Raw genomic sequence first — 15,593 nt, forward strand, 5'->3', positions numbered from 1 at the left:
TTCACTAAGATGGTGCACTGTGCCCCCTGCCCGTCCATACCCACAGCTAAGGAAACGGCTCAGCTGTACTTGCAGCACATCTTCCGCCTGCATGGCCTGCCCGAGCGTGTGGTTTCTGACCGCGGCGTCCAGTTCACATCCCACTTCTGGCGAGCCCTGCACCAGACCCTTGGGACGGAGGTCTGTCTATCTTCGGCCCACCACCCGCAGACCGATGGCCAGACGGAAAGGGCAAATGCGGTGCTGGAGCAGTACCTCCGGTGTTACTGCAGCTTTCAGCAGGATGACTGGGTCGATCACTTGCCATTGGCGGAGTTCGCCTACAACAATGCAGTGAACGCCTCCACCCAGCAGACCCCGTTCCAGGCCTCCTACGGCTACCATCCACGTTTGTTCCCGGACGTGCTGCCAGCTTCCGCGGTCCCCGCAGTGACAGACTGGCTTCAGGAGCTTCAGTCCCAGCAACAATTATTGATGGAGCAACTGCGCCAGGCCAAGGACGCATACAAGGCCCAGGCTGACCGACATCGTCAGGAGGGGCCAGAACTCCATGTTGGCGATCGGGTGTGGCTCTCTACCCGTCACCTGCATCCTTCTCGGCCCTCACGAAAGCTGGATGCACGGTTTGCCGGCCCATTCACCATCACTGCGCAGGTGTCGCCGGTGGCGTTTCGCCTCCAGTTACCTCCATTGCTCAAGGTTCACCCAGTATTCCACCGGTCCCTACTTAGTCCAGTCGCCCCGCCCGACGAGTTCCACCCGGACAATCCACGACCGCAGCCAGTTTTGGTTGAGGGGGAGCCTGAGTACGAGGTGGAGCGCATTCTCGACTCACGATACCGCAGGGGGAAGCTCCAATACCTCATCGACTGGAAGGGGTATGGGCCTGAGGATCGTTCATGGGAACCAGCGGGAAACGTCCACGCACCTGCCTGCCTCCGTGATTTCCATGCAGCTTACCCCAGCAAGCCTGGTCCGGCCCCTCGGTTGAGGGGGAGGCCTGGGAGGGGGGATGGTGTGATGGCCTGGGAGTCAGACTCTGATGCTGAACCTGAGGGATCCCAGCCTGCACAGGATTCCCCGCCTCCAGAACCAGCTGAGCCGGGGCCAGGGCTTGAGCCTGAAGGATCCCCACCTGTGCTGGATCCCCAGGTGCAGGCATCAGCAGAGTCTGCTCTGGCTCCTGATGGGAGGGAGGACCCATTGCCTGCAGGTGCTCCACTCCCAGCCTCTTCAGAGGAAGCTGAGGCACCCCCTGGGTCCAGTAACCCACCAGCCTCTCCTGAGCTACAGAGGCTCAGGGCAGAGAGGCGAAGGGAGTTAAGTGTCTGCAGGAGGAGTGCTCGCCTCCAGGCCCGGAGGAGAGGCGAGTCTCCGGAGGATCGGGACCGCCCTAAGCATAGGGCCAGATAAAAGCCAGCCAGACCCAGCCCAAGTTGCGTGAGCAACTTAGTTGCAAGCGTGTGCTCAACCTGCAACCTTGTGCCTGAACCTGCCTTGGACCTTGACCTGCTCCCTGCCTTGCTCCCCGCCGGATTGACCTCCTTTGGACCCCTAGACCCAGGACTGGACTTGGACCTCGCTTCATGGACAAACCCTTGGGGCCAGCACACAAATTCATGCCAGTTGAGAACTACAGGGCAGTGGTGTAGCATGGGTTGTTTTTTGTTTTGTTTTTGTTTTGTACTTTTTTGGGGGTGGGGAGGACACAACCTGTGCTCCCATGACAGGCTGTCTCATTGGAGTCTAGCTCCGGCACGCAAAGGAGCTGCTGGGACAGCTTCCTCGTGCAACAGCCCAACACCGCCAGCTGCAGCTCCATCCCTGGGTCAATCTAACCTGGGGGCAGAGTGAGACTGTGGCACACATGGTCACAATTCTGTCCCTGGGTGTGACCCAAGTGCACTTTGCAAGGCAAGCCACAGTGGGCTCCCTCCACATCTAGCACGGCCTGTGCTCCTGTCCCGGGTGGCATTAGTTTACACTACACCACTGCCACAGGGCAATATCTTCCATGATGACATGAGCTGGCAGGCAAGAAAATGCAAGGAGAGACTTTTCAACCTTGTCTGTGCAGAGCTTTGATCCCTGCATTCCTTAAAACCCATGATGACCAGAAAAGTAGAAACTGCTCTTCTTTGAGAATCCTTTCTTTAAAACATTAAATGCTGCATGCTGCAGAGTTAAATGCTCCTAAACTTGTTGCTTTGCTGAATTTTGTTTTCCCTGGAATTAACCTCAGTGTGCATTTCTGCAGAGTAAATGGCTCTGTGGTGATTTATTTATCTGCATAGGCTAGTGAGAAAGGTTTAAAGGGCATTGCCAGCATTAGAAGGAAGGTTAACCCCATGAAGAATCCACCAAGGTTAGTTGCAGGTCATCAGCATAGATTCACAAGTTCAGCAGCTGCAATCCCATAGAGATTCCTTCAATGTGTTTGTTCTGCCCTATTAACTGAGGACAGAATTATCTGGCAGCAAAGAACAGAAGGCATCCCTGCTAAGCATCACTATGCAAATGACTATTAACCATTGGTGGCCTCATGCTACCTTTGATGAAGACAAAAATGGTGATTAGCTAGCTCAGATAGCTCTTGAAAAGCTTGTATGGGTTTCCTTGTGTTGGTTTATTTTAGTGTATATATGAACATAATCTCGCTGCTCACACTACAGCCTCCTGATTTTTTTCTCTCTTGTGATTTGAAAAGAATATGCAGAGCATAAGCTGATAGCAAAAACAACTACAGTACAGCACAATCTTGTGTATGCCCACTCAGAGAAGTAAGTCCAACTGAGTACAGTAGGGCTTACTGCCAAGTAAGTAGGAATAAGATTGTACTTTAAATGGCAAAATTTGTTTTTAAAGTATTTTAGGATATTTTCTCCACGTCTTCAGGTTTGCTTCCCTTCTTTCACTTTCTATGTCTGTCTGTTGTCCTTTATTGCAGTTTAGCAAAAAATGAATGGAATCATTTGTTTATCTCTTCAAAAAACCAAAAAAACGTTCGATTGACATGGATATATCACACAGTGTAATTGCTATTTAATAACTTTTCAAGTCACTGATACTTCCTTAATGGCACTTTGTGAAGTCATGGAGCACATGGTTAAAAGCTGTAAGACATAAACACACAATCTGTTCATACAATCCTATATCTGGATTGTATGATATATAGTTGTTTCTTTTAACAGTTTTATACAGTTGTTTCTTTTAACAGGCATTAAACAAAGTCACCTTATATTAAACTATATGACTGGACACGGACACACACACACACACACACACACACAATAGTGACAATAAATTAAACTAAGTCACAAAGATGCCTTGTGAATTAGTTGCCATTAGTCTAAACTTTCACCTGTGAGCATTCAGTGTTGGCCCTAACATTGCAGATAATGTGGTTGTAAAGACACATACCTTTAAAAGACATGAAAAGTAATAAGGAATTATGGTTAAAAATATATGTTGCCCATATGAAACTTCAAGTAAATCCAATCCCTTGTTGGTAGTGACAAAACAGAATTTGGACAAATGTGTCCAAGCATTTTCTCTCAGACTCTAGATCAGTTTAAATAAGATTACAATAATGGTTGGTTACCATTGCTGTTGGTAACTGGAGTCACTTCCGCTGCACACCTCAGCTCCAATTGGACAGAGTTGTTCAACAACTATTAGAGTTGTTGACATACCTCAGGGAGACTTATAGTAGTGCTTAATTTTAACCACAAATAGAAGTTGCTTCTAAAGCAAGGTCTACATATTCCATCATATTGTCATGCCTCCAGTGAATTAGAGAGAATGAAGTAAGGAAGCTGCTCTACCCAATGCAAGATCTCTCTCAGTTGACATTTTAACACTAAAGATAGGGCCTATTCCATCTTTTGATCAACTCATCACCCATAGTAGCTGACTTGGTGTGCTTCACAGGCAGCAGGGCTGTGCTACTGAACATTCCCCCAAGGTCCCAAAGTTTATCTCATTCCTGTCCTGAATGGCCACACGTTAGGCATGAACACCGACAAGGGAAAAGCTTATATTTGTAGAGTTCTAAATGCCTGTGCTTATCCGGGAGCTGTAATTTACAGATAGGCTTTTGCCCTGTGCTCCTCATGTAGACATCAGTGAGTGGGGTGAGAAACCTTTCGAGAGACTAAGATCAAGCTTTTCAGCTTACTTAACTTTCAGGATCCAAAGTGAGTATTTCTACACATGATGCAGAAACAGAACACCAAAATGTATAAGCATGAAATACGCCAATCTATACAAGTATTGCATTACTTATGCTGATAATGAAACTTCTAGGGCCAAGTATGTCTTAATGTCCAATGAAACACAAAGAAAGACCATGACTGGACATTTTCAGCTGAGAAATAGCTATTGTTGTTGTTCAGTCGTTCAGTCGTGTCCGACTCTTCGTGACCCCATGGACCAGAGCACGCCAGGCACGCCTATCCTTCACTGCCTCCCGCAGTTTGGCCAAACTCATGTTAGTAGCTTCGAGAACACTGTCCAACCATCTCATCCTCTGTCGTCCCCTTCTCCTTGTGCCCTCCATCTTTCCCAACATCAGGGTCTTTTCGAGGGAGTCTTCTCTTCTCATGAGGTGGCCAAAGTACTGGAGCCTCAACTTCAGGATCTGTCCTTCTAGTGAGCACTCAGGGCTGATTTCTTTGAGAATGGATAGGTTTGATCTTCTTGCAGTCCATGGGACTCTCAAGAGTCTCCTCCAGCACCATAATTCAAAAGCATCAATTCTTCGGCGATCAGCCTTCTTTATGGTCCAGCTCTCACTTCCATACATTACTACTGGGAAAACCATAGCTTTAACTATACGGACCTTTGTCGGCAAGGTGATGTCTTTGCTTTTTAAGATGTTGTCTAGGTTTGTCATTGCTTTTCTCCCAAGAAGCAGGCGTCTTCTAATTTCGTGACTGCTGTCACCATCTGCAGTGATCATGGAACCCAAGAAAGTGAAATCTCTCACTGCCTCCATTTCTTCCGCTTCTATTTGCCAGGAGGTGATGGGACCAGTGGCCATGATCTTAGTTTTTTTGATGTTGAGCTTCAGACCATATTTAGCGCTCTCCTCTTTCACCCTCATTAAAAGGTTCTTTAATTCCTCCTCACTTTCTGCCATCAGGGTAGTATCATCAGCATATCTGAGGTTGTTGATATTTTTTTCGGCAATCTTAATTCCGGTTTGGGATTCATCCAGCCCAGCCTTTCGCATGATGAATTCTGCATATAAGTTAAATAAGCAGGGAGACAATATACAGCCTTGTCGTACTCCTTTCCCAATTTTGAACCAATCAGTTGTTCCATATCCAGTTCTAACTGTAGCTTCTTGTCCCACATAGAGATTTCTCAGGAGACAAATGAGGTGATCCGGCACTCCCATTTCTTTAAGAACTTGCCATAGTTTGCTGTGGTCGACACAGTCAAATGCTTTTGTGTAGTCAATGAAGCAGAAGTAGATGTTTTTCTGGAACTCTCTAGCTTTCTCCATAATCCAGCGCATGTTTGCAATTTGGTCTCTGGTTCCTCTGCCCCTTCGAAATCCAGCTTGCACTTCTGGGAGTTCTCGGTCCACATACTGCTTAAGCCTGCCTTGTAGAATTTTAAGCATAACCTTGCTAGCGTGTGAAATGAGTGCAATTGTGCGGTAGTTGGAGCATTCTTTGGCACTGCCCTTCTTTGGGATTGGGATGTAGACTGATCTTCTCCAATCCTCTGGCCACTGCTGAGTTTTCCAAATTTGCTGGCATATTGAGTGTAGCACCTTAACAGCATCATCTTTTAAAATTTTAAATAGTTCAGCTGGAATATCATCACTTCCACTGGCCTTGTTGTTAGCGAGGCTTTCTAAGGCCCATTTGACTTCACTCTCCAGGATGTCTGGCTCAAGGTCAGCAACCACATTACCTGGGGTGTATGAGACCTCCATATCTTTCTGGTATAATTCCTCTGTGTATTCTTGCCACCTCTTCTTGATGTCTTCTGCTTCTGTTAGGTCCTTTCCACTTTTGTCCTTAATTGTGGTAATCTTTGTACGAAATCTTCCTTTCATATCTCCAATTTTCTTGAACAAATCTCTGGTTTTTCCCATTCTGTTATTTTCCTCTATTTCTTTGCATTGCTCGTTTAGAAAGGCCCTCTTGTCTCTTCTTGCTATTCTTTGGAAATCTGCATTCAATTTCCTGTATCTTTCACGATTTCCCTCGCATTTTGCTTGCCTTCTCTCCCCCGCTATTTGTAAGGCCTCATTGGACAGCCACTTTGCTTTCTTGCATTTCTTTTTCATTGGGATGGTTTTCATTGCTGTCTCCTGTATAATGTTACGAGCCTCCATCCACAGTTCTTCAGGCACTCTATCCACCAAATCTAAATCCTTAAACCTGTTCTTCACTTCAACTGTGTATTCATAAGGAATTTGATTTTGATTGTATCTTACTGGCCCAGTGGTTTTTCCTACTTTCTTCAGTTTAAGCTGGAATTTTGCTATAAGAAGCTGATGATCTGAGCCACAGTCAGCTCCAGGTCTTGTTTTTGCTGAGTGTATAGAGCTTCTCCATCTTTGGCTGCAGAGAATATAATCAATCTGATTTCGATGTTGCCCATCTGGTGATGTCCATGTGTAGAGTCGTCTCTTGTGTTGTTGGAAAAGAGTGTTTGTGATGACCAGCTTGTTCTCTTGACAGAACTCTATTAGCCTTTGCCCTGCTTCATTTTGAACTCCAAGGCCAAACTTGCCAGTTGTTCCTTTTATCTCTTGACTCCCTACTTTAGCATTCCAATCCCCTATAATGAGAAGAACATCCTTCTTTGGTGTCATTTCTATAAGGTGTTGTAAGTCTTCATAGAATTGATCAATTTCAGTTTCTTCAGCACTGGTAGTTGGTGCATAAACTTGGATTACTGTGATGTTAAAAGGTCTGCCTTGGATTCGTATCGAGATCATTCTATCATTTTTGAAATTGCATCCCAGTACAGCTTTCGCCACTCTTTTGTTGACTATGAGGGCCACTCCATTTCTTTTACGGGATTCCTGCCCACAGTAGTAGATATGATAGTCATCCGAACTGAATTCGCCCATTCCTGTCCATTTTAGTTCACTGATGCCTAGGATGTCAATGTTTATTCTTGCCATCTCATTTTTTACCACATCCAGCTTTCCAAGGTTCATGGTTCTTACATTCCAGGTTCCTATGCAATACTTTTCTTTACAGCATTGGACTTTCCTTTCGCTTCCAGGCATATCAGCAACTGTGCGTCCTTTCGGCTTTGGCCCAGCCGCTTCATCAGCTCTGGATCTACTTGTACTTGTCCTCCGCTCTTCCCCAGTAGCATGTTGGACGCCTTCCGACCTGAGGGGCTCATCTTCCAGCGTCATATCTTTTATATGCCTGTTGTCTTTGTCCATGGAGTTTTCTTGGCAGGGATACTGGAGTGGCTTGCCAGTTCCTACTCCAGGTGGATCACGTTTGGTCCAAACTCTCCACTATGACCTGTCCATCTTGACCTGTCCATAGCTTCCTGAGTAATTCAAGCCCCTTCGCCACGACAAGGCAGTGATCCATGAAGGGGGAAATAGCTATTAACTCCACTCTATTTTTTTTTTTTTTCAGATTCAAGGTTCCTGGCCCCACTGCACCAACTGCCAATTAATTCCTGAGCCCAATTCAAAGTGGTATAATGCCTTAAACAACTCAAGACCACAATCACTCAAGGACTGCTTCTCCCCACATAAACTGACCTAGACCTAGAGCTTCTTCATGTGCCCCATCCCGAAAAGTCTAGAAGGTGGCAACATGAGAACAGGCTTAAACAGTCATTTTGTTTCAGCCAAGAGAGCCATTTTTTTAATTATTATTATTCCAGAACACCATTTCTGGGAAAACACATTTTTGAAATGTCCCAGTTTTCAGGAAGCTATTTAGCTATTCACTACACTTTCTTATCCATATTTTCTCCTTTACTCTGGGATGCAGCCCAGCACACACATAGAAAACCAAAACAAATGCCAAATAAGTTATGCTATGAATCTGTATGTTTGATACCCAGTTGCTGATGCTTAAAACTATAATTTTCACAAAACTTTTATTTATGTAATCTGAAGAGAGAAAAGAAAATGACATAAAGCATTTTTTAAAAAAATGCATTTACTGATATTTCCCCTGCTCCCCAGTGAAATTTCCTCCTAAAAGCCTTAGTGTGTTACAAGCAAATTACAGGCTTCTTACTATGGGGCAGCACTCTCTGTTTCTCACAAGCCCATTTCTAGGAACTGCCTGCAAGTAAAGTGAAAGCAAATAGGAGTTCTGGTAAAGGAAGTGCACATTCAGACACACATATATCACACATACACCAATATATTGACAAATAATATGAACTTTTTTTTAAAAAAAAGAGTGTTTTCTTCCACTTAGCCGGTCAGTTTTGATGACATCATGATGACTAATGGAATTGGCAGACTGAACCAGATGTTGCAGGGAAATTACAGGAAAAATCCTGTCTGTGCCTAAGCACATGCTAAGCAACCTTCTCTTACATGCGTACAGTAGAATTATGCAGGACATGAGGAAGGCATTCTCTACTGACTTGCAGGGTTGCTATGTTTTACTCTTGCTGAACATGTATGCAAATTACTACTCCATATTCAGAACATTAGCGGTGGTTCATGGAGGTGTCCTCTCAGTGGGGGTGCTGCTGCACTCATTAGGGTGGGGTGAGGTGATGAAGTCAGGGGATCTCTGGAATAGGAGGCCCATAATTCTATGCACACCTCTGGGGCTACCCCACCAAACCGGAGGCTCTACTGAACTTACTGGCATTGTCTTGTCTCAACCCATTCCAGCCCCAATGCATGCAGCAGCACCAGAAAGTTGTCATTGTCTTTACCCCCTCTTTCATAAGCCCATACCTTCCAAAATCTTGCTGATTAAAATTGCTTGTTTTTTGTTCCTGAGCTCTTGCGGGAATCTGGTGACTCTCACGAGAGTGTGAGACCCAAAACAAGCATCTTTTGGTCTGGCATGAGCCAGCTGACTTGCGCCAAAAAATGAGACATTCTGGGATCCAGACCAAAAAATGAGACATTCTGGGATCCAGTCAGAAGCCAGGATGGCTTCTGTAATTCTGGGATGTCCCCCTCAAATTGGGACAGTTGAGAGATCTGTGAGCCACTACTACAGAACAGTTGCACACTTAAATATAAGATTATTTGTTTGGACAGGAAGAGGTCCTCATCCATCTTAGACACACTCCTGGAAGCATACTTCTCTCCATCAGTTACTGCAGTTGCAGTGATAATATTTTAAAGGCCTTTCCCACCCCAAAAACCTAAACACATACAATAAAGGGGGGGGGTTTAGCCGTGTCATGCCGCAGTGATAAAACCTACTTTAGCCAGTAAGCAGGATGGAGTGGAAGGTAGGAGATACAACGAATATTCAGGAGATAAGGAATAGGAAATATCCAATAGATGAAAGCAGGAACTGCTGCATATATTCCACAAGGCTTTTGAAAGAGTTTGCCCTAGCAGGGCTTGGGGGAAGGCATCGCCTTTGGGGCTCCACAACAGGCAGAGTCAGTACTGAATAAAGGGCCAGAGGTCACATTTGAGATATTTATTTATTTAGCCTGTTTGCTTCAGTTAATCTGTTTCTGGAGCTGTGAAAATGACTCTCCAGCTATCTCCACTGTATTTTTCTGTCGTCTCTTATCTCATAATAAATTTACTGCTTCCTATCCTTTCTAATAGGATTACCTGGTTCATTTACATTTCAGGAAATAACTTCAGTATCAGTCATTCTGACTTGTAGAGAACATGATATGTAAAGAATCAAGATGAATGGAAAACTGTTTTATTTAGAAGTCCATTTTTAAATGTTCTGACATTTGCTTGAAATCTTATTGTAATATTAAGAAAGGTGAGCTGAAAGGGGGAAGACTCTTTCCTATTGCACAAGAAGCAAAGAGAGAGAATGTGAGAGAGGTTTCTCTTTTAAAATAAAAAAAAGAATACTTTTCTTAGAGCAAGTAATCAAGTTATTTAAATATATATTCAAACCAGCAACATATTGCATTTACATAACAGGTGATTATCATCATTTTATGAACTTTTTGATTAGAAATAAACTTAACACTAATGAAAGCTGAATTGGTACAACGATACTTCTGCAATCATTGCCCTCCAATCTTAAGCATAAAAGCATCAAAGAATCAAAACAAGTTTGGGAATGTCAGAAGAGGTCACTTGCCATACAGTGCATTTTTTTTTGCCTAAGATTTTTGTTTTGTTTTGTTTTAAAGCAAATGAACGCAGAAGTGTGAATTCATTATTGTGGTTATGCTTGATCATTCGCCATATGGTACCACTCCTACATTTGACTGCTGCATAATCCTGTTGCAATGAAGGGTTGAAAATTGAAATAACTGACAGCTCGTCATATGACTTTTTCATTTCCCTTCCCTGTCTCAGATCTGGTTCTATTTCATTGCGATAGACTATTTTTGTCCATACTCTGGTAAGATCTTTTTCCTAGATATGATTATCATAATTAGGGGAAACATACCAATTTGAGGATTGGTGAGTGTGCACCAGTACACTAACACGTTCAAGATGGCCTATAACAAGAAAGCTTCCTGAATTTACAGAGCCGTGCACATATTTTAGAACCCAGGAAAATCAAGGTTCCAAAACACAAAAGCCTCCATGAGTACGAGAGGCTTTCTCACTGCAGACAGATACCCAGCTGAGGATGACAGGGATGGGGGGTGGATGGAGCTAGCATACACATGCATGCTCTCCTCACAATGTTATTTAAACTTGATGATGAACATGTGAATCATGCAAACATCTATATGGATATACATAAGCATTTATTCTCTATAAACCTTCCAGGGATTTGTCTCTTCCCTCCTCCCTAAGGGAACCCGCCCCACATCACTGTTCCAGGACAGTCACTCTGCTCTAGTGACAAATTCCTAATCTTGCCAGATAGCTCCAAGTGAGGAGTCTTCCAGCAAGACAACCAGCAGCTCCTTTGCCATCCATGTGTCTTGGTCCTAGGCACATGGTGAGACAGCACTCCAAGTCTCCCCCTCAAACTCCCCTGCTTAACATCCTTTCAAACACCCCTTTTTAGAAGTCCTGGTCACGGGTTCCCAGAGGCTGCTATAGCTAAACAGAACTTCCGCTGGCTGCTAACTCCTACCTCAATTTATGGAATGTATTCCTTATACAGTGCTACCTTGGTTTACAACCATAATCCATTCCGGAGGTCCATTTGTAAACCAAAACAGGTTGTAACCCAAGGCACACTTTTGCCAATGGGGCCTAAAAAAATAAAATTGTTCGTAATCCAAATTTTTTTTAAAAAAAATGAGCTGTAATCCAAGAAAAGGTTGCAAACCGGGACACGAAACTTCTGATGTGTTTGTAATCCAAAACATATGCAAACCAAGATGTATGCAAACCAAGGTACCACTGTACTGCTTCAGTCCACCTAGCTTAGTATTATTGACATCAAGTGTAGCCAGCATAGTGACGCATAATGGTATGTGTGAACAAAAGAGGTTTAAAGATTCTCTCAAGGCAAATATGTAGTATAAACACCAACAATTGAGAAACACTGGCCTGTGAGCGCTCCAATTGGAGAACAACCTTTACCAAAGGTATCATAGACATCAAAGACACTTGAACTCAGGATGAAAGGGAGAAACGAGTTAAGAGGAAGGCACGTTTGGCAAACCCTCAACATGATCAACTCCCACCCAGAAACCTATGTCTCCACTGTGGAAAGATGTGTGGATCCAGAAGTGGCCTCCTACGGACACATCGTTAAGACCGTGTTCATGGAAGACAATCTTACTCTGCTACAAGTGATTGCCAAAGAAGGAGAAGATGTGTGAAATACTCCTTGTGGAATAACTCTTAGGGACATGTCTACTCTCCACTTAAACCAGAGGACCTGGCTTCAAAGAATGCTTTTTATATACACAGTCAGGAAGCCCAACTCATCATGGGCACCAGCTCTCTAACATTATTGCTTCATATTTTCAGCTGGCTTTACAGTCATTTGTTCCAAACTGTATCTGTACTCGATTTGATTTTTTTTAAAAAAATAAATAAACTGGTGACATTATTTTAATTGTTTTTACATGATGTTTTTAATTGTAAATGCTTTTGTTGTTAAATTTCTTTGAGATATTTTATAGGAAGTGATTTATCAATGGAAATAAAAATATAAAACAGGGGTGGGTCCAAACTATGCCTTCCATGCACTTTTATTTAGTTCTTGAAACCCCCACCTACTCCCCCACCCACCCAGCCTCAACCCTTGCTGGCTCTGCTTTGCACCCCAGGTGTTTTTGCTTGGCTAGAATATGTGCATGAACTCTGAAAATGTGTCTTGCTTGTCTGGGAGGAGGATGGAGAGGGTTCCTCAAGTTTGCATAGAAGTGTGTAGTAGTACAGGTAACTCTGTACCTCTACTGTACAAAGGTAAATTTTATATTTGCTGCTTTGCCGGCTTCTGCCTCTGTTTTCGTTCACCCCTGGTCTTTGGCTCTTGAAAGGTTACATTGAAGGGAAGGTGGCCCTAATGCTGAAAAAATGGTCTCACGCATGACACAGAGCAATGCAACTTGTTCCTTAAAGGGTCTTCAGTTAGATATCCTCCCACCCACAGCACATCCCTGAGTGCCTTCCCAGTTTCTGGTTTTTCACTAAGTGTCTTTTGTTGAGAACTGAAAGTAATTTCATCCAGTTTGTTCACTGGTTTCAGCTCCAAAGACCAAATCATCCACATTTTTCCACTGGGGAACAGTTTACTTCCTGCAACCTCATCTCTGCCTGTCCTTTCTTTGGCTTCATCTGCTCTTTATACAGCAGCAGTGAGGGTGGGCACCAATACACCAATCCACTTCCATCCAGATTGTATTTATATCCGGCTAGACCACAATAGCACAGAGCAGACGCAAACCCCAGCTGTGCCCAACCTCCCACAATATGTTGTGTCGATAATGTCTTTGTTGCTCATGCACAATTTCCAGCATTCTCGTAGTTCAATCTTCAGTCGTAAAAATGATTAACAGAATCCGTTTTAGGTATTTTCTTGCAGTACTCTCTAATGGCTCTGGACTACAGCCTAAAATCGTGTAGTTTGAACTGAAGAGGAAATATATTTCTAAGATATTTGCTGTAGCTTAATTAGCCCTCACTTACTGAATTAACATATTGCCAGATATTTAGTGTTAAGCATTCGCTCACAGTCCAAAAGAATGTGAAATTAGATTAGGAAATATTGGCACTATGTTTCTGCCAAAAAGGTTTAAAAATAAGTGGGGTGAAGGGTAAGTCTGTTGGAGGAAATGGGATGCTTGAGTAGTTAATAGCACTGAGTTATTGGCAAATGCTCTGCAAGTCAAAACTGGAAACAGGCAAGTTTGTTAATATAATGTTAATATGCATGACATGCAACACAGCTTTTCAACCCAAGACGGTGACAGTATTATCAGGCAAAATGTGCAGATGCTGCTGCTGTTGATTCCTTTTGAATGTTATTACCGTATTTCCTCGAAAATAAGACATACCCATAAAATAAGCCACAGCAGGATTTCTAAGTGTTCGCACGATATAAGCCACGCCCCGAAAATAAGACATAGTGATAGGCGTGGCTATGCAGCATACGGACGCGGAGCAGTTAAGAAGACGGGCAGCAACTGACGTAATAAAAATAAGACAGAAATTAAGATAAGGTTTTGGTAAGGTATGTATAAGTTTTCTTTTTATTTTGTATGGTATTGTTGTGTTTTTTATTGTTGATTGTGTTTTATGTTTTTACTGTGTTTATGTAATGTTGTTCTTGTTTTGTTTTGTTTTATGATAAAAGAATAAAATCTCATAAAAAAAAATAAGACATCCCCTGAAAATAAGCCATAGTGTGTCTTCTTGAGGAAAAATAAATATAAGACAGCGTCCTATTTTCGGGGAAACGCGGTATTTAAGGAATGCTCTGCCTTTTAGGAAAGCTTTCCTAACCCAGTGGCTTACAGAAATAAATACAAAGATATGAAGAACACACACTTAAAACCCAAAACATGAAACAATCCAGCAATAAGTATTAACATATTTAAATACCCTAAATAAAATGAATGAATAAAAACATAAAAACACCAATATAAAATATTATCAAAGCAACATGCAGTGAAATAAGCCAGATGATGGCTGGAGCTCAAGTGGTGGAAATCCTGCTTTGAGGATCAATGAGCACATGGTAGTGCAGATAGCTGTACCTACTGTGTAGTGGTAAAAGCAGTGAAGATGGCCTATACTTCAGCAACCCTCGGTGAGTTGCCTGCTAGACACTTGGAGGACAATGTCATTTGTCTCCATAGTGAGCTACATTCCACAATTGATGCAGTCACAAGTAAATATTCCAGTGCCCCATAAAGCCATGTTTATAGGATCAGTTTCAGTTCTTGCAGCCTGGTGACATTGACAGGGTGATTGTGAATATGTGCCCAGGTGTGCTTTTTTATTATTATTCTTGCCTTCTACTAACTTTGGTTGGCAAGACAGCTACCACCATTTCTTGATCAGGATAGCTTGACCAGGATTGTCCACAGTTGTGTTTTCAATTCTAGTGGTGTAGTTCTTATTTATTGAAACAATTCTGTAGAAGGCAATAAATTGATGGTGGTGATGATCACAGCAGCAGACCAATTAAAATCCTATTCATGTATTATTAGGAATGGGGAGAAATGCAATTGTTTGTATTTAAAGTAAACCTACCTAATCTGCACTTTCCAAAACATCATGCAAACTAAATGCAACCATCCTTTGAAATTCGTAGTGCTCTGAGTTTTGGAATGCAGTTCTACAGCCAAATAATAGGTACCAAAATGCACATAACAGGGAAAATTGCGTATTAACATGCATATATTTGTGGAAATTACATACAAATGTTTGTTATATCATGGGAAATTGTTTTGCAAAAATGTGTATATTAGACAATATTGTATACAAACATGTAGGTTTTAGGAGGGAATCATTGATGAATTTTGATGAGGACTTAAAAAAAGAAGAATCACAAACTAATGGAGAAATATAGTGAACTGAACATAAGATTATAAAAATCAGAAACCAAAATGTACAGATCCACCCAACCTTATGGACTGCTTGCATGGACTCGCCTTTTATCCCTGCCCCCAATGTCACAACTCTTTTCTACAACTATTCTGTGATGTGCATGGTTGCCCAGAGAGTAGCATATGAATATGACTATAATAAATGCAAAATGGAGAGCAGCAGCCGATTCCAGCACCACAGTTTTTTCCTGCATACCAGCGGAGAGCGTAACAGATACTTGAATATTTTCACAAGTACTGAGGCAGTGGAAATAGATTTCTAGGAATTACAGCTTTCCTTTTGAGATAATTAAGGGTGAAAGTAGGCCACTATTTTAATTTTATCCTGCCGGTGGATGCTTTCAATTTTCTAATTGCAATGATTACTGAATTAAGGGGAGCTCATGTTAACACCCCAAGTTATGCATTATGAATTATGATTCTATCATTACACAAAG

The sequence above is a fragment of the Lacerta agilis genome, chromosome 9, assembly GCF_009819535.1.
Source record: "Lacerta agilis isolate rLacAgi1 chromosome 9, rLacAgi1.pri, whole genome shotgun sequence".
Lineage (NCBI taxonomy): Eukaryota > Metazoa > Chordata > Lepidosauria > Squamata > Lacertidae > Lacerta > Lacerta agilis.